The 20,999-nt window shown below is 35.3% G+C and overlaps 1 non-coding gene across 1 annotated transcript; it reads left to right on the top strand.

The window, feature by feature from the left end:
• The first annotated feature begins 19,287 nt into the window (after positions 1–19,287).
• On the top strand, positions 19,288–19,390 carry LOC132653271 (U6 spliceosomal RNA). Its single transcript, XR_009591051.1, has one exon. It is a non-coding gene; the product is annotated as a U6 spliceosomal RNA (small nuclear RNA).
• Positions 19,391–20,999: the final 1,609 nt, after the last annotated feature.

Here is a 20,999-nt window from a genome sequence, read left to right on the forward strand (position 1 = left end):
ACAACATGGGGCATATAGACTGATTATACTATGTTTTTCTAAAGGGAGACTGAATAGTGAGGAAAGATATATTTACACATAATATGTTTGGATGTTGATTTTCCTCAGTTTTCAGCAAATAACTGCTGTCAGGCTTACTAATTTTTTAGTGATGTTAACATCCCAAATTTCTGAAGGTAGAATGCAATCACTGCCTGTCTTTCATGTTAATGTTACCCTAGCAGAGAGAAAAATATAACAGATACTGGAAATTACTTAATACACTTGGAATGTTTTAGACATAAACCCACAGAAAAGAGAAGAATAAAACAAGGTGTACCTTGTTTCAGTGACAAACTTGTAATGTGCCTTAGAATAGTTACTGTTAATGTAGATTTGTGGCATAATAATATATAAAACTGAAAACTGTGGTCAGAAGAGATGACTTGGTGGTTAAGAGCACTGGATATTATCCTAGAGGATCTCAATTTGCTTCCCATCATCACATCAAGGCTCACAAATGGTCTCTAGTTCCAGGATGTCCACTGTCCTCTTCTGGTCTCTGTGGTCAGCAGACATGCATGTAGTGCATAAACATTCAGGTAGACCAAACATCCATACAAATAAGATAATACAATAACTACTATAGTCTTAAAAAATAAATAGCAGAAGAATCAGCCAAATATTAAAAATAAAATACCTGTATTCATCTTTTATCAGATGTATACCTACTAAAGATTTTCTTCTTCTCTACGGACCTGTAATTCACATGATTGATGCTTTCCTCTGCCATACAGAAGCTTTTTAGTTTTACGAGGTGCCATTTGTCAATTGTTGACTAAATTCCTACCTTTTACTGGCGAAGGCATGAAATTTAAAAGAGAACTTACGGCTGTCACTTTCCTAAAGTAGCATAATTTATAACTACATTCTAAATACTTATGTTTATGTTCGCAGATAAGTGTAAATCTCACACCTTGATTTTCAAAAGAGTTAAAAAGAATACATATGAACAAAACAAATAAACACACACATACAAACACACACACACGCACACACATACAATACTTCATGAGAAAATAACATTTCCTGTCAATGTGTATTTTAAGACAAATTAAAGATAATATGTCCCTTGAAATAATAATGCCTGATATTCGTCTTTTATAAATGTATAGTTAGTGAAGATTCTCTTGTATGTACTCCAGGGGCTTCTAATTCACTTGATTGATGTTTTCCTCTGCTGTACAAAAGCTTTTTAGTTTTATGAGGTGCCATTTGTCAATTGTTGACTTAATTCCTACCTTTTACTGGTGAAGTCATGGAATTTAAAAGAGAACCTGCTGTGGACTTAGGTTAATAAGTAGCCTTCTTCTCTAAATCCCGTTGTAATGAATGAAGATCTTTAGAAATTTGATAAATATTTTATTTAGTAGGCAGCTCAAGAGTAACCTCAAATAAATTAACTTGTTTCGAAGAGAGAAATATTATCACATGGAGACTGAGCTACCTATGGGCTATGCCAGAGCTGGGGCTCTAGGTCCTCTCCTGCATGGTCTTTGGTTGATGCATTCATCAGTCTCTGCTGACCACACTGGGTCCAGATTATTTTGGCTTTTTTGGTCTCCATGTGGAGCTCCTTTCTACCCCTGTCTCTTCTTCCATAAGACTCCCTGCTCTTTGTCCAAAGTTTGGCTGTAAGTCTTTGTATGTGCTTTCATCCCCTTTTGTGTGCAATCTTTCAGAGGACATCTGTTGTAGGCTCCTGTCCTCTTCCCTTTGTTCTGCCACTTCCAGTGTCTGTCCTGTATGCCTTTTGAATGAGAATTAAGCTTCCTCTCCAGGATCCTCCTTATTGTTTACCTTCTTTAGGTTGGTTCACTAGTAAGGGGAGCAAGGGCTATCACTGATATGAAATCTGTTGCTTGACCTTTGTTTATTTCCCCCTGGTGGGGTGACCTTCCCATCCCTGATAGAAAGAGGATCCAGGCAGTCTTGATGAGACGTGATAAGCTGGGGTCAGATAGTAGGGGAGGACCAGTCTCCCTTTCAGTGGACCAGGGGAGGGGGATTGAGTGTAAGAGAGAGGAGGGATTGACTGGGAAGAGATGAAGGAGGGGGCTACAATCAGGATATAAAATGAATAAATTGTAAAAAATAAATTATAGTTTATATTTTTAAAATATTATTATTCTTATCATTTATTACAATTTATTCAATTTGTATCCCAGCTGTGGCGCCCTCCCTCATCTCCTCCCAGGCTCTCCCTCCCTATTCTCTGCCTATATCCCTCCCCTTGTCCACTGATAGGGGAGGTCCTCCTCCCCTTCTATCTGATCCTAGTTTATCAGGTCACATCAGGTCCTATCAGGTTGCATTGTCTTCCTCTGTCACCCGCCAAGTTTGGACCCCTCCAGGAGGAGGTGATCAGAGAGCCTGACACTGAGTTCATGCCAGAGATAACCCCCTTACTTCCATTACTATGGAACCCACTTGGAGAATGAGCTGCCTATGGGGTACATCTGAGCAGGGGTTCTAGGTTATCTCTATACATGGTCTTTGGTTGGAGTATTAGTCTCTGCAGGACCCCTGGGCCCAGATTTTTTTTTTGTCCTGTTGGCCTCCTTATGGAGCTCCTGTCTCCTCTTGGTCTTTCTATCTCTCCCTTCTTTCATTAAATTCCATGTATTCTGATCAAAGGTTGGCTATGAGTCTCAGCCTCATTAAATTAAGAATTTAAAAAATAGATATTATCAAGTGCCCAGAAGAACCTGCCTTTCTGGGTAGCTGTCCAGCTGTCCTGGATGTGAGGCACCCTGACCAACTCACCTGCCATTTGGTTCCAAATCCAGTGGTCTGAGTTCGTCCACTCCAAGGCCATGTGAATGTGCATCGCCTGTACTGCCTCATGAGGTCATGTTGATGTCTGTGGTCCATGCATGCAGCTATATGGGTCCATAGTCTTGTGCAGTGTCTGTGGTCTTTGTTACCACTGAAGGCCATGTAAATGTCAGCGGTCCATGATTGAGTTCATGGTCTTGCTACAACTGGGAGCCAAGTTGATATACATGGCTGCTTCTGTTACTACCAAAAAACATGCAAATGTTAGTGGTCTGTGCTAACACCTATAGAGCCATGTTGATGTTTGTGAGCCAAGTTGCCACTAGGGATCATGTTGGTGTCCGTGGTCCATACTGTCACAGGAGACCATGCTGAGGTCCACAGTACATGCTTACGCCCGATGCCAGGGTGATATCCAAAGTCTTTGCTGTGGCCAGAAATGATGAGGAAGTCCATGATCTAAGCTCCTGCTGACTGTAAAGGACTTGAAAGTTTCTTCTCCGGGGATGTTGATGACTGTAGACTGATAGTTGAGAAATAGACTTGGAAAGCTTCTTTGACAACCCCCACCCTCACTCCTAGACAAGAAGGCATCAAAGAGAACTCTTAAAAATTGTGATAAAGATGCTGAAGTGTAGCTTTGCACAACAGATGGCTACTACCCTAGGAGGGGGTGGGGAAGCACTCACTTTTCTTTAAGGGTCTGGTAGCAAGTGTGGGGAGGTGTTGCTGGAAGGACTGGGAAGTAACCATGATGGGGTACCTTATGTGAAATTCTAAATAATAATGAAAACTATTATGTTAAAATAAAAAATATATTTATGACAGGAATAAACAAAGATAAACAACAAAACACAGAAGGAAGAAAAAGTAATGAGGAAGGTTTCATCATAAAACTGACAGAATTGTAAAAGAAAGGCACAAAGAAAGATGCATATGTATTTTACTTTTAACATTTGAGCTTCCACCATTGTTGGATTTTTTTCATTGTTGTTTTAAATAATTATTTAAGGAAATGAGTACCTTTTCCTTATACCCCAGAAAACTGTAGCTCTCACTCTCACCCAAGAAACTTCTTTTTGCAATAGAAACCATTACATCAAACTAAAACGAATCAAAATCCAGAGAACAAGAAAGTGTTCATGTAGTCATCCTGTACCTAAAGCCTGGGAATTATTATAGAATAAGAGCAGTAATATTGTAGATGAACAATATGTTGACTATGAAAATGTCTCCTAGAAATGTCAGAGCAGCTACCACTATGATAAGTCAACATATGGCTGCCTGAATATGACTTGAATAAAGACAAAACAAATAGACATGTTAACATTGAAGTGGGAAAACCCACAAGGATGCAAATCTTGATGAAGAGATTTAGGTAACTAAGGAATGCTTGGAGAAGAAGCAGACTTTACAGGTAAAAGGCATTGATTTATTGAATTGGTTATCTAGTGAAACCAAACACATACAAGTAACATGAAAACTGAATAAGTTGTATTTATACATGTAGAAATTATATGTATCGGTGCACCACCCTTTAAAAATTAATAATTAATTATGTATTTCATTTCTTAACACATATCTATAATATTCCTTCAGAAAGAAAAATTAACATACTTTTCTGTCAATGGTATATTAGAAGAGCTTCAAAATCAATATTGTAGAATTTTATTTCAGAATCTTTTCTCAGATACATTCAAGGGCATTCAAAATCCCTATACACTGTGCCACAAAAATCACATCATTTGGCATTCCATATTGCATACAAAATCATTACTATATTGATCCATTTTCCAAAAAGAACATATTTGTCATGATCAAATATAATATATTTTTTCAGGAGTTTTATCACTTTTATCTCCTATGTAAGTTGTAACTCAATAGATATTGAAGTGAATTAGAAGATGTATGAATATTTAAAATGCAGAAGCTGAAATAGGCTATTACAGACAAGTCAGTATGTTTATTTTTAATGTGCATTAACAGAGGTCAGTAGAGTCTTGAAAAGAAAAGCTAGAGGAGAAACAGCTAGAGGGTGGCAAATGACCACTGAAACCGAAAAAGAATTTGGTCCAGTGTTAAATAGCACCAAAGGAAAACTATAGTCTACAGTTAAGCTTACATTCCAAAATTAAAAAAAAAAAAAAAAAGCTTTAAGGATTCTTTATATTCTTTTTCAAACAAAAACCACTTTAATCTAATTAACTAACATATAAAAATATCAAAGGAATAGTTTAAAGGTGCCACTCAAGCACTTGCTCACTTAACAAACCACACAAATTGCAGCAAGCGTCTGTGCAGTCAGAATGTTCAGCTCTGTTCTGAAGTAATGGAGCTCTGCTTGGGATTTTATACTTTCACTCTCAATTTATTTATGTATTTTAAAATTTTTACTGTTCATGCAACTTGAATGCCTAGAAAGCTGAATCCACATATCTACCATGAATAAAGGGAAAAAAAAATAAGATAGCGTTGAAACAAGACAAAGTCCTTTTATACACATTTTCATTATTCATGTGCTTTTTGCCAACTTCAGTCCTTCATCATCTAATGTCACAATGAAACTTAGATTTCATTTTCATTCTTCTGTGATTGTAAATTCAGTCACAAAAGTCCAAATATTACAAAATTTGTAAATCTCAATTATGCATATTCAATGACAAGTAATTTGTACAGCAGTATTAGCATATGTTACTCTACTCACTTGAAAGGACAAACCCATCAGAAATGATTTGTTACGGTTCAGTATTCTACACAAGAGAAGACTGTCTTTCAGGTAACAATTTCACAAACGTAAATTTTATAATACTTTACATGTTATGTTTCATCAGACCAGTTTTTAATCCTAGTAATATACCTGTAAGACAAAGGTTCCCTTTGCATTTTCTCCCCTGGGTAGTACAACTATTAAATAAAATATTTTACCCAGCATTAAAATGAGCAGTAGTTGCTCCCCAAAGTTTATATACAGTAATACCTGAAATAATGTAACTTTAAAGGTGCAATAAAGAAAATGTTGTGGTTTTTTTTTGTAAATTGATTTCATAGACAATGTAATTTGTACATCATATCTCTTCTTTGAAAACGTATTGAATTCCCAAAACACTGAAAAAAATAAGAAAAAAATATTGTCACATCTACTGAAAGGACCATTCTAGGTACATGAACTTTTCTATTGCTTTTTCTTGCTTATACTTTACTGTAGACCTTGAGTGTGAGCATGTAAGAGTCAAATCCATGCTTTCCTAGGAAGGGTGTGAATTTAACAACTCATCATGAAAGTCATTGTTTGTAAATGTTATTGGATAAAAGATGTAAGGTTTAAACACAGTTCATAATATACATGCTATAAATCTGTCTAATACAACACCTATTAGTGTTTATCATATTAAAACCATGTATATAAATCCTTCCTGCAAAGTTAAGGTTGTTTGAAATAAAATAGCTATATGCATTTTATAGCATATGGTTCAATTTTTTTATGGATGCGAGTGAACATCTGAGCAAATATTATAATGTAATTAATAAACTAGAAAATACTTTAACATACCTTAGGTAAAATGTTTCCAAGCCTGGTGGGAGAAAAGTAAAATGTTTTTAACTTTTAAAATCATGTTTATTTACTCATTATTCTATACAATAAGTCATACCCAACTGTCAAAATGTATATAAAGAATACAGAAAAAGGAAAAGGATTTGTTGTGTTCATATACTTCTATCAAATATGTTGAATAGAGAAAATTAACTCATTGTTGACATATTCAGTAGTGATTACTAAGTCACTGTTTACATGGAAGAGTATAATCTTAACTACTCAGAAGGCAGAGGAGGAAAGGGTCCCAAGTTAATACTTAACCTGGGTTACAGAATTAAGGATAACTAAGAATCAACTTGTTAGAAAATAAAACACAAACAATTAAAGATATATATCTCTAGTAGGACAGTGTAGTATAGCTGTATACATAACGCCTAAATTCAATCCTTATCAAACCAAAGTAAATGATCATATGTATAAATATACTCTTACTTGCACAAATAAAAAAAGATACAAAAATAAGCTCAATACAGTAAAAAGAGAATACATAGATTAAGGGATTCAGAATAAATAATGGAAAGGACTTCCCAAAAATCCAGAGCTAAACACATTTTAAGTAATATAGATAGAGAACGTCAAAAATAAAGAGTGTGTGCAACCCTCATAACTGCCATCAGCTTACAAACAGTATCTAAAGCAAAAACACTGCAGACTGCCTTTGGAGAGGCAAATAGTTAATGCCAACCTAAAATCTTACAATGGATAAATTTAGAAGTCAGGAATAGGTAGAACTACATTTTTTAGGTAAGGATGACCCTAATAACTACTTACAAGACAAATCAAGTTTGTAATATTATGACTACAGAATGAAGGATGGCTGAATGAATGAGAGTTCCAGAATAATAAAGAAGAAATCACAAGGAAAATATATCCAAGCTGAGAACTACTTTTCAAAAATGTTTAGGTCTAGACATTTTTCATATATATTTTAAGTTTTTGAAACATTAAAACATATGAGATGTGTTAGATATGACACTCAAGTTTAAACATAAAATTCATTTCATATAAATCTTATAAAAGGTAACCCTTGTTTTGAGTAACACATTCCATTGAGAACATGTGAAAAAAATATATATTCTTTATTCATATTAAAATTCGAGATCCTTTGAATTCTGGAGAATCTGGAGAATTTTAGATTTTGAATTTTCAGATTGGTTATTTTCTGCCTGTCATATAAATATTTATAAATTTTATTCAACAGTAAATTTGTGAGATGAAGATAACATAAAACGAAGCTAATTAGGTCATATTTGTAGTATTGAAATATAATACATTAATTTTTGAATTTTGATTAGGTAGGTAAGCTTTGTGTGTGTGTGTGTATTTGTGTGTGTGCGCATGTGTGTGTGTGCCCTTTGTGTCTGGTGTATTTACTTGATAGTTTGTGTGTGTCCGTGAATGCCTGGGGGTGTATATACACATTTTTGAGGTTTTGTACCATGCAAATATATACATGTGGAGAGCAAAGGTCAATAATAGGTATGTGCGCTAGTCGTTCTCCACCCTTAGTTTGTGAGATTGGGTATTTTCATTGATTTTGCTGTTGCCTGATTCTTCTCGACAGTTTTCCCTTACTTGTGCTTATGTCTTACAGAGAGCCCATAGAAACAATGTTTTCTGACATCTGTTTTGAGAGATGACAGGCATGGTAAAATTCTATGGGACATGGAAGTTAGATGTCCAAAAAGAAAGAGATTAGTGTATATTTGAAATTCATGGAACAGACACAGGATTAAATATAGCCAATGTTGTATTTAAATGGTTTTCCAGGCTATGCATTCCACTTTGGAATTTGACAACTATTTTACAACTTTCACCTTGATAAATGAGAATTTTATTATGTAATTTAGTGATGGTTTTTCTTTTGTCCTTATTAGACAGTTCAAAGGCATTCAAAATGAACTTAAAAAAAAAATTGACCTCTAACCTGAGTTTGCTTCCAGAGGAGATAAGAAACAAATTTAACTTTTATAAATTTATGTTAGGCTTTGTGAAAGATTATCATATAACAAAATTATATTTATTTTCTTATAATATTAAATAAGTGATATATATATATATATATCATGTTTTTATTTCACCAGAGAAGGGAATGAGATGAGACCCATTCCCAAGCCTTTCTGAGTTCTCACTGTCTTGATCAACTCAGCTGTTCTTACCTAAACTCCTATCCATGCTGACTGATTTGAACTTGCTTCTCTTGGCTTCTGACTGAATTGCTCTGGATGGCCTCAGACTAATTCTGGAAATGCATTTTTATTTTTTGGCTCCCTTCTATTCTCCTAATAGTTCTGTCTTTACCTGTTTCTAGCTTGTTCTCTCTGTAAAACTGTTCTGGTTATCAACTCTCAGTAAAAGCCTCTTTCTCTCTCTCTCTTTCTCTCTGCACTGTTCTTAAGTGGCCTCTTTCCTGTCTTGCTCTTGTGGGAGTTGGTCATATCTTATTTCTAACTCATTCTGTCAAATCTTTCTTTGATTCTATATTTTGTCCCTCAATTACATATCATTTCCAAACATGGCTGCTTCATTCTACAAACTAACCTCATCTTTATTGTTCTGGATTAATGGTGTGCAATAAAGACATATCTTAGTTCAAACAGATAATACTGAAATCCAGAGCATGTCTGTATTCCAGTCAGATCACATAGAACTAAAAGGTCTTTGCTGTGATCCCTTGCCAGATCAGCTATGTTGCTGGATTAAAATTTCTCTATCTAGTATCTATTGATTTATATATTAACAAAACAAAGGAGACAAAAGGTATTTAATACCAACGAATGAGCAAATTTGATATTTTCTGTATTTTATTAATCATCACAGATTCTATCAAATATGAAAGATGTAGTCTATCTTCTCCAGAGGTTTTGCAACCTGCATAAATCTTATAAGTTGATTTTGTTGAAAGTGAAAAAGTCTATGAACATTTTCTCAAATATGACCATGAATCAACAGTTAAGGTAAGTCAAGTCAGGTTTGATGCTTGTGACTACAGTGCCTGAGAACATAAATCAGGAGGACTTCCTGAGTTCAGAAATATAAACTCAAACAACAACAAAACAAAAGCAAACCAAAGCTGTAAGACTGAGATAAAAAATGTAACTTTGGTTCAGTGACATTGTGTAAGTCACTCAACAAACAAATAAATATGAAACACATTTACTCTCTAAAGAAAAATTGTTCCTCAAATGTGCACTCATAAATTATTTCTAGTGCACAGAAGATGTCAGCAGTTTATTGATTGGCATTTTAATTGCTCTATCCATCTAATAATTTTTCATATTCTTTTTGGAGAGTCCTTGAAGAAACAATGACTAATTTTTCCCCATGAAGCTTTAATGTCAGGTCTATCCTTTATAGACCTTATGTAAATTTTCACGAGAATTTATTCACCAATACATAGCTAAGGAAGAAAGGAATTGGATTCCTTATTAATTCTTTTGGAGGTATTATAGAAGCCTGCAGAATAAAACTCAAACAACAACAGTGAAGGATTGACCTCTATGGAGTGTACTCCATTTTTGTAATCCTGTTAAGACTCCCTGAACTCACTAAAACTATTTAGTGATTGTTTTGTTTGTTTTAAAGATCAGAGAGCATAGCAGATCGCCACTCAAGCAGGCTCTTATTTGGACATGCTATTCAACTGATTCTTGTAAATATCCTAAGGTGACCACAGAACTTCAGTAATATGTGATAACCACTAGTCTAATAGGTGCAGAATTTCAGTGGTCCCTAAGACTCAGAGACTCCATATTCCTTGTCAGATCTGCAGTGCTGTTTTTGTAATATATAGATATGATTTCAAAGGAAAAGAAATAAAGGAAGTAACCCTAATGAAAAGAAAAATCTTGCTATCTCTCCACTGATTGGTTTGGATGATGGGAGAGGTGTATAACCATTTAGCTAAAGAGGAATCCCTTTAGGAGCCACTCTAAAGTGCTTTAAAAGATGGACTTGGTGAAAGAAAATGATTGAAAACAATTGGCTTCACTCTTCTGAAACTGGAGAGAAAGAGAGTAATCTGTCAGTGTGTGGGCAGACACATTGCTGGGAAATTGGATAAATTGGAAATCACTGGAGGGCAGCTATTTTGTCCTCTGTTGCATTAGATATCTTGGGAAATATTAATGGTGAACAATTGCCACTCAAAAGTTTCTAGCTGTTAGGAATATAGAATTACATGAACTCAAGAGTACATTATCATTCTAAAAATACATAAAATATGAATGCAAAGAAAATGACTCCCATGAATACATTACTTTCATTTTCATAAGAGAAATTATTTTGAAACAAATATGAAGTTTGCCTGTGCTTTAAAATGGATATGCAGAAATGTACCAAAGAATTCAATTTTGTTCCTTTTTGTTAATTTAACTCACTTGAAATTTGGAGTCCTGGGCTACAAAACAACCTCTATGAATCAGCATTATAATAAGTTCCCCAGTGAGCTCAAATGCACATGGCAATTACACAAGAAATATTCTATCATTTTTGAGTTTCCTTTCAATGGAATAAAATTGCTTGCTTTGCTTATCACTTACAGATGCCCAGTGATTACCTTCAAGTTACCAAAGGAGTGCCAATTTATAACATTAACTTAGAATTCAGGGTTTTGCTTGCTTGTTTATTCATTTAATTTTTGCTCCCATTACTTTTTGATACAAGCAAACTTGGTTTTGCCAGTTCAAATTAAAAAGAGCCATTAACCTTTAGCATTGTATTTGTGCAATAATAGCTTTAAACAGGCCTACTTCATCTTAAACCTGAATCCAAAGTCACAACTATATCATGTTCTCTCATTACTGATCATATTTCTAAAAGGTTAGAGCTTTATACCACCAGAGAATGGAATACGTAGACATAGCCTGTTTCTATATAAATGCTTATTATGTAATCAAGTCAATTCCTGTATTACTTGTAACAAATTTATATACACTCAGAAGAAGAAATAGAATGGTAAGCAGAAGCAATTGAAGAGATGGAACAGGATAGGAGAGGGAACACTGAAGGGAATGAGGGTAGGGATCAGATGTAGAATGAGCAGGGGCAGAAGGACATAGGTCTTGCAAGAGGAAGGAGAATGGGCGGTGGCATCTCTTAGACAAGCTGAAGACATGCAACAAGGTGGACTCCTGGAAGTATATGGGGGTGACATTAGCTGAGACCCCTGGTGGCAGGGGTCATGGAGACTGGAAAGGCCACCCTCTAACCAGATACGACTCCTGCTAGAGGTAGGGAAACACCATCCCACCTACAAAAACTTCCACCCAGAATTTACCCTGCCTTCAGGATGTGCAAGGATAAAGACAGAGTGAAGATCAAGGGAATATGCAACTAATGCCTGGCCCAACCTGAGACCTACTCCATGTGAAAGAGCCAACCCCTGACACTATTGTTGATGCCCTACCATGTTTACAGATGAATGTTTAGAATGACTATCCTCTGAGGGGTCCCTCCCAGCAACATATTGAAAACAGGAAATGAGACTCACAGCCAAACATTGAGCTTAGGGAGCATTGTAGAAGAGTGAGGTTAAGGATAGAGCTACCCAGATATGACAGGAACTCTACAAGAAGACAAACATTTCCAACTAACCTGTGGCCAGAGGAGCTTGTGGAGACTGAAGCACCAGCTTAGGAACATGCATAGACTAGATGTAGGTCCTCTATACATATGGACGCAATGGACAGCTTAGCCATGTGGGGTCCCTGTCTCTGACTTGGTCTCTGTTGCATGCTTTCTAATCAATTCCTCTTGACAGAGCTGCCTTGCCAAGATACCATGAAAAAAGAAGTACACAGTCTTGATAAGACTGAAAGTGCTAGGGCAGGGGCTCCCCTTTTCTGAAAAGCAGGGGAGGAATGATAGGGGCTTGAGGAAGGGATGAAGGGAGGGACCAGGAGGAGAGGAGGGAAGGGGCTATAATTGAGATGTAAAAACAAAAAATAAATTTATATCAATCTTTATTAATACTATATGAAGCTTTACATTTCTACTGTAGTGCACATTTGATAGTATTATGTGAACTATCCTGTGGCCTAGAGTTTAAAAAGTTACAAAGAAAGCAGAAGTCACTAACTTTTTGCTATTGAAAGTTTTGAATTTTATGTCAATGTTGGTTCATTTCTTTTTCATAATATAAAGTGTTTGCTTTATATATTTCTATTATATCATTAGCATGTCACCTACTCTCTATTAAATTTTGAAATCATATAGTTTGCATTTTTGTTAATTTTCTTTCTTTTTCAGCAGGTTGGAGCATAGGAGAAATTATTTGTTAAACTGTTATTTAAAATTTTTTTTGGATCAAATACCTCATCATAAGACTAGCTGCCATGAATCTACTAGAAAAGAATTTAGAGAATAGGCTTGATAATGGTCATGAAATATATGATCAATATAATTATAATCAAGAGTTGCATTTTACATTTATTTTCAAAATTTTAAACGGGTAATTTAAAATTATATTTCAAAAGGGAAAATACTGTACATTCAAAGACTAAATAACATTTAAATAAACATGTCATTTTCTACTTTTCATTTTTTTTTTCAATACAGTTTATTCAGGAACCTTGAACAATCCTTGGACCCTGGGGAAAGCCAGCCCACAGCTTAAATAGCCTCTGGGTAGCCAACCCAGGCGTGCCACATGGGCAATGCAGATAGGTCCACATACATGGAAGCAAGCCAGATCCTCAGCCTTATCCAAATGTGGAATTGTTCGTGACAGAGAGCACTCACCATCGGGAAGGTGGAAGGCGGGAACCAGCTCCATCTTTAAGGCATAGCATTGCGCAGCTCTCTACAGTTCCCTCTTTTTGTTTTAGACGCATCAGGCAAGAGTAGAGGTCTGATCTCTGATATTAGAAATAAATTGGGACTTTGTACTGATGTTCATTTAGGTGTCATCCACCCAAAGAGCATCAGACCCGTCCAATACCTTTTTCTCAGAGGTGGGACCTGGGGCATCAACCCGCATGCAATCAGACATGCTCTTCTCTGGGTCCAAAGCAGCTGACCTTGAGTGCAGTGCTTAGCCTCGCATCCTGAGCATAACATTTTAGCTTTTTATGGTATCCAACCATGCTTGGGGAGAATGTCCTGCTTCAATGGCTGTAAAGGCCTGAATGATCATGGCTGCATTATGCTGTTGTGAGACTCTAATCTTGCATATATACCACAGGCAAACCAAGGAGACCAACACCAGAAGGCCTGCTAACACTCCCATGCCCGCCCATTCCTTCAGATGATTCATGGCTGCAGCAATCCATGTTGATATCCTGTGGGTAGTCCTGCGTCCACTCTGGTAGAATTTACTGTGACCATGGCCACTCTCAGCTGCTTCTACTTTTCATTTTAATACACCAAAATTCTCCTATTATAGACAAATAGTATAAACATATAAGTTTTACTAAATAAGTAGTTAGGTTAAAAATAGCCATAGCATGTGCTATTTTATACTAATTTTAGTTAGTTTGATCAATAGTATTAAAATTCATGTAAAAAATAGAAGACCCTAAGTAGCCAAAGCAATCATGAGCAAAGGGAGAATTGATGAAGTGCTTACTACACTCAGTGGCATACAACAGAGCACAAGCATAAAGAACATCATGAAACTATTATCAATCAAGACATGGAGATCAACAGATGAATAGAAGACTGGAACTCAAAGTCATGTGATTATGGCCACCTGAATTTTGACAAATTTCCCCAAAATAGACTTTTGCACACTGGAATATATAGTTCCAACAACAAACGGTTGCAAACCCTCATGTTTAAATGTCAGAGAAGGAAACTTGATGTTAATTTCTGACCTTGCACAAAAAAACCACTCAAAATGGATCAAAGAACGCAACAGAAGACCTGAAACTGAAAATGTTAGAAGAGAAGGAGATGGTTACTTTGCACTGTATTTTTGTAGGTATGGACTCTGAGTAGCTCTCTGGCTGCTCAGGAAACAAGAGTGACAGTTGACAAAGGAGAACTTTCTAGTTCATCACAGCATAACAAAACTTCTGAACAGCAAAGATACACCCAGCAAATGAAACATAGGAGAAATTTTTTGTTAAACTGTTGTTTGTTTACATGACCTTCCTTCCTTCATTCTTTCTTTCTTTCTTTCTTCCGTTTTTCTTCTTTCCTTTCTTTCTTTCTTCCTTTCTTCCCTTCTTTCCATCAAAGAAACCAGATGCCCTGGATTTGACAGATGAAAATTTAGGAAATAGGATTAATTTCATTGTCATAGGAAGTGACTTTCTGAACATGACCCATAAGCACAGGTTAAGAACCAGAATTAACAAATGGGACCTGGGGAAACTAAGATGCCTTTGCATAGTAAAAGATGCCAGTATTTGAGTAAATAGGCAGCCCATTGAAAGGGAAATCTTTACCAGTTACATGTCTTACAAAGGGTTAGTGCCTAAGAAGTATAAAAACTAAAGGTATTTTATTATTATTTTTAAACAACAGGGACACAATACTTGATTTCTGTATTGTGTTAGTTCCTAACTTTTCAAGCTCAATTAGTTTCTTATAGTAATATTTTAGTTTAGCACTTGGGCATTTGATTGCATTTTAAATGCTCTAATTGATCTACTTTGAAATTCATTTCAAAAGATAACTAAAATCCTAAACTAGGTACACCAAGAAGACACATAGATTAGGATTGGTCAGTTGGAACAGTTTATGTTCTAATACTTTAACATTGATTTCTTTTCAGTTTTTTTATCTTAATTACAATTTATTCACTTTGTATCCCAGCTAGAGTCCATTCCTGCCATCATCTGAAGGATTGCAGTCACAAATTTAGTAATGAAAGATGTACTGTGGAAAAGGAATTTCCAAACTGAATGCTCCTTTCAAACCCCTGACTATCCATTCCCATTACAGTTACAATGAACATTAACTAATCTAAGCCTAAATTCAAGGTATTCAAAGACCTTTTTAGTTAAAAAAAATCACATAAAGTATTGAGAAAATTCAGAAAGCTTATATGAAATCATTGAAAATTAAAAGCTAAAGAAATCATAAAAATCAGTATTTGCAAAAAGAATAGCACAACATTTAATCATGTTTTATGCTAGCTTTTGCATCCCTAGCAGATCTAATTGGTCCAACAGAAATTTGTTTAGCACATCAAAGTCAAAGAGAAAAGGTAATTTTTTTCCAATGTATTATGATATAAAACCTCAATATTATTGAAGTAACTTTGTCATTGGAAGGAACATATTAAATTATAGATGTAAGATCTGTGTTTTATAATTGAAACAGGTAAAGAAAAAGCAGTTCTGCCTTAGACAACAATCATGATCTTGTTTCTGATATTTCAGTATTTGATGATTAAATAATTGATTAATCAATTGTCTGTAACTATGACTTCATAATATTATATATATATACAATACCTTATTAACAGAACATTATACTACGACATTTTATTTATTAACCAATGCCATTACTTGATATGAGAGACAAATTCACAGTTCAAGCATTCATTGTATATTTTTTCTGTTTTGATACACATGTACATGTTATTCATTAGTTTTATATGCATTATGTCAGAATACAGTATTGATTTCAGAATAAAAATAATGTATGTTCTATCGACTGTTAATCTAAAAACTCCCTAAATGCCTTCTTCTGTCCACATTTTTCCTTTTTTGAGTAGAGTAAGATTGGCAAATCTCAAGGAAGTCTTGAAAATTGTACACTATACATTGCAAAGACTTATTAGCCTAAAGTCTTGAAGGAATACATAAAGGATGACTGTACTTGGGTGTATATTAGAAAAGCAAATTTGCGGTCTATTATAGCATGTCTCTGTGCATCACTGACAAAATAAGTATTATTATTACAACTGATATAGAAATTAGAAACTTCATTAAAAAAGCTGACATTAGCAACTTTAAAACATTTCCATTAGACTAGGATTAAATTCAAAGTAAATTAATCATAATTTCCAAAGACAGAAACACTGGGATAGAGAAGCTTAGTAAGCAACTGTTTGTTGTTGGTGAGAGAGACTGTGTGCATTTCTCTTGCTTTTACTCTGCATTTATTTATTTATTTATTTACTCATTTATGTCTGGTTTTTCATCATTTGTTTGCCTGTTTATTGTTTAAAGTGAGAGAAAGAAACAGGGCATCCAGTTGAGTGGTGACGCAACAGGAAATATTTGGTATGAATTGGGTGAGAAAAAAAAACTGATTATAATATATTGCATGAATTTATTTCAATTTAAAAAAAACGAGACAGAAAAAAGTAATTGGGATTAAACCAAATGTTTGCTCATAGGTCCTGAATGTTACAGAAGTCTTGGGGACTTGTCAAAATCTTAAAGTTCATTATGCAGTTCAGAGTACACTTCCTCTGTAAAGAAAGAATTACAAGTGACAAGGTCAAACAAGCAATAACAGCACTAAGCCCTTCTCTCTGCAGGTCCTCTATCCTTCTCTCTCTGCTCTCCCAAGGTCTAATCTCCACCTTCATTTCTTTCTGTACTCCTTCTCCCACATTTTTTCCTCTTTTTCTTTGAGTGGCCTAACAAGGGAAACAGAGGCTGTCTCAGACGTGGACTCTATTGCAGTCTTTTTGATCACTTCCCCTGGCGGGGCTGCCTGGACAAGCCACAGGGGAAGAGGATGTGCTCAGTCCTGGTGCAACTTGATGAGCTAGGGGCAGAGGGGCGCCACTTTCCTGAGAAATAGGGGAAGGGAAAGAGTTTAAGAAGAAGGAAGGGTGTGGCTAAGAGGAGAGGAGGGAGGGGGCTACAACTGAGCTATAAAACAAACAAATGAATTAAAAAAGAACTGCATTAAATAGGAGAAATTAAAAAATAGTCATTTTCTTGAACCTCGTACCACTGACATTCAGTGTGATGGATGCAGTTCTAGACATGGAAGAAATTAGTGTTTGTGTTGTGAGGGTTTGTCAGGATCTCTACACCGTAGTACAAAATGCTAGTGGAACCACCGTTCAGCTATGACCAAACACGTCTCCAGATGTTGGCACATATTTTATGGTGTGTGGTAGGGCATTATCTTTGTAAGCTTTGAAAAATGAAATCCAGGAAATCCTGGCATTGTGCAGGGTCAGAATTGTAAATACTACTGGTGGTAAAAGAAGTGGGGGGGACAATAATCAAAATATATTTTATGAAAAAGAATCTATTTTTAACAGAAAGGGGAAAATAAATTTCACAAGGTACTTCTGATTGGAATTCTGGAATGCAAGGAAAATAAATGCCAGCTTACATCCAGCAATACACCAAGACAATGGAAGAGGATATGAAAGTAGAGGAGATGTGTGGTGAGAAAATAATTATAATTTATGATTTGTGAAAGCTTTAAATAGCTGTGAATTATGGTGTTAAGAATAAAAGTATTTGTGAAAAAAAGAAGTGATACACAAATCTACAGTAACCAAAACAGATTTCACTATAAATGATTGTGAGCTTTCATGTAGTTGCTGGGAATTGAACTCATGATCTCTGAAAGAGCAGTCAGTACTCTTAACCTCTGAGCCATCTCTCCAGCCACCTTTAATATCCTTAAATAAAGAAATTTAACTCTGGCAAAAACCTCATCAGCATTGTATGCACGTGTGTGTGTGTGTGTGTGTGTTGAAGGACAGAGGTTGCCTATATGTATTTTCCACTATCATGATTCATCTTATTTTTGTAAACAGGATCTTTCACTAAATTTCATGCTCCACTCATTCTGTTGTAATAACTTTTCTGGCAATTTCACATGTTCCTCCAAAGCACTAGTTCTGGAAATCTAGAAATGATTTCACAGGTAAAAATGTGGATCTTGAGACCAATGTCAAGTTACAGTGTTTGTACACTAAGAAACTGACATACACTGCCATCTCCACTGCAAATGAAACACTTTTTTTAAAATGAGAGTGGTGAAAATACTTGTCATTTAAATGGAAGATCTATCAAAAGACCTAGAACTGAATATATTCCTTGGCTTTTGACTTTATAAGCAATGTTCATTGCTATGGCAATCACTGGTGTTGTGGAAGGCACTGGCATTTTAGGTGGATAGATTACTTTGGTGAAACTCCAAATTGTTTTTCCTATAGAAATGTATTTGTGCAGAAAATAGGCTATGAATGTATGTTCAAGACTAGTACACTTTGCCTCTGCAGTGTGGAGCTACAAAAGATATTTTGAAATGTGTAGCGTCATTTTCTTTGATTATCATTGTTGCAAACATATATATATATATATATATATATATATATATATATATATATATATATATTTAGAGTAAAAAGTCTTGGGAGAGGCTGGAGAGAGAAAAGGCAGGAAAGTGATGTAACTCTCTGTTAATTAAAAACGTTTTGTTTGTTTTTTTTTTTAGTTTCCTGAATATTGCAAAATTATAATAGCAGAACCTCCATTAACCTGGAAGATACTTGGCTGAAGAAATATTTTATTAGAAATGCTCACCTTGACTATTATGCATTTAATAATCCATTAATTATGCTATCTAGTTCTCTGAATTTTCTACCAAACAACAGCTGTTGTTATAGTACATCAAACCAAATTCCCAAAAGGATATTTTGATGTTAATCATTTTGATCATGTGTATTTTACTTACATCTTTCCTTTTAAACTTAAAAAAAATTTTAAAAGCATTGATCCAGCACTGGTTTTATGATGGAAACAATGAAAATATTAATGAGTCCCAACCCTGCTTAGCTTCTGAAATCAGATTGGCTGTATTCGAGGTGGTATGACTGTGGGCAACAGCAAAAATATTAAACAATTTCCCAAGTGTATACATAGTTCTTACCTGTTTCCAAAGTTGAATGAGGTGCATTACAGTTAACATTTTGTCATCGATTAAATAATATACATTATAACTCACTTAAGCAGCAGATACACTTGAATTAAAATAATACAAAAAAGGTTAGCATGGCCTCTACACAAGGATGAAATCCAAATTTGAGAAGTATTTCTATTTTTATAGTGGGATAAGGAAAGGAGAATTAAATGAGAGATCCTGTGGGGGAAGGCAAATGAGAGAATGTCATGATGGATAACTACACTAAAAGCCTTTTTAATGCCACATGGAAACTTATTACGGTAGAAACTTCCTATAGTATATACATATAACAAATAAATTTAAATATGTTCATCATATAATGGGGGAGAGAATACAGCAACTAGGCAACTCTTGCCACTCTTTAAAACCTTTAATGTCAGGAATGGATTATATGTTGAGCTGTTGGGCAAAGAGGTTCTAGAGACCACCCACCCATATTCTATAGGCTATTTTTACAGCCAGCGATTACTCATTATAAATGTTGATAAGACCCTATTGCTGCAGATGTAACTTATTTATATATCAAACATACAAAATTCAAGCTGGTGCCCAACTAGTAACTTAACGCCTATTGACTAGTATTCATGGTGTGGGAAGGAACTCTGCACACTATTATAGAAGCAGAGTACTTATCAAAATCATATAGCTACCAACTCTGTTACCTACACCACCAACCTGACTGCAAGATACAGTGGTGCAACAATGGCACAAATTATAGATGTAACCGACTCCATGACTTGGAAGTTATACATAACCCTGCTAAAATGACAGAGAACAGAAACTAGATCAATCATGTGCCTAGGCAAAACAAATAAACAAACAAAAAAAAAATATTATTATTCTGCTAAGGCTCCATAGCATTATGGTGATGCCTAATGCTATAGAACAGAGCACTGCACTATACTTATCAGAGAAGGCTTCTCTTGAAGCTCTCAAAAATTAACAGGAAGAACCAAAACTGGACAATACACTAAGAGTGATGTACTTTAAGCTACTTTGTCCTAATGCAAGATGCCACCATCAAATATTTTCCTCAAGACTCATGGATGTAAAAGGAAGAGGAGGCTGAAAAGTAAAGGCCAGAGGTAGTTGGTGACTCCAATGAAGAGCATCTTTGAAACACAACAGGACAGTTATACCTATGAACTCACAAACATTGTGATAGCACACATAAGACTTGTGTAAGTTCAAACCACACAAAATCCCATGATATATAAGGGGGAGCTCCTTTTTTTGAATAGAAGGGAAGGGGCAAGGAGAGAGAGAGAGAGAGTAGGAGGGCAGGAACTGGAGGAGAGGAGGGAGGGGGCTGCATTCGGAATGTAAAGTGAATGAATAAATAAACTTATAAAAACAAAGAATGAGGAGTAGGCACAAGGTTTTATTCTAACAAAGAAGCTATTTCCAACTGTTGCCTTCTGGGAAAGGAAAATAAGTTTTCTGCAATAGACTGTCACAGAATCTATCTACCACACTGAGGAAGATCCAAGGCCCTATATTTGGTTAAGACAAAATAGACTCAATGATTTTTTTAATTCTTATTTTAATTATATATGAGTGGGGGGGTAGGGGAAGGGTTGTGCATGAAAGCATTGATTTTTGCTTTGTGTCTGGTCTTTTTTTTTGTCTTACTGATTTTCTTTTAGTTTGTCAGATTTAGCTTTATTTTTTATTATGTTTTTCTATCAAATAGAGAAAGAAAGAGAAAGAGAGAATGAAGATGGTTGAACAGGGAGGTGGGAAGAATCAG

Source organism: Meriones unguiculatus, chromosome 3, assembly GCF_030254825.1.
Source record: "Meriones unguiculatus strain TT.TT164.6M chromosome 3, Bangor_MerUng_6.1, whole genome shotgun sequence".
In the NCBI taxonomy this organism is placed as follows: domain Eukaryota; kingdom Metazoa; phylum Chordata; class Mammalia; order Rodentia; family Muridae; genus Meriones; species Meriones unguiculatus.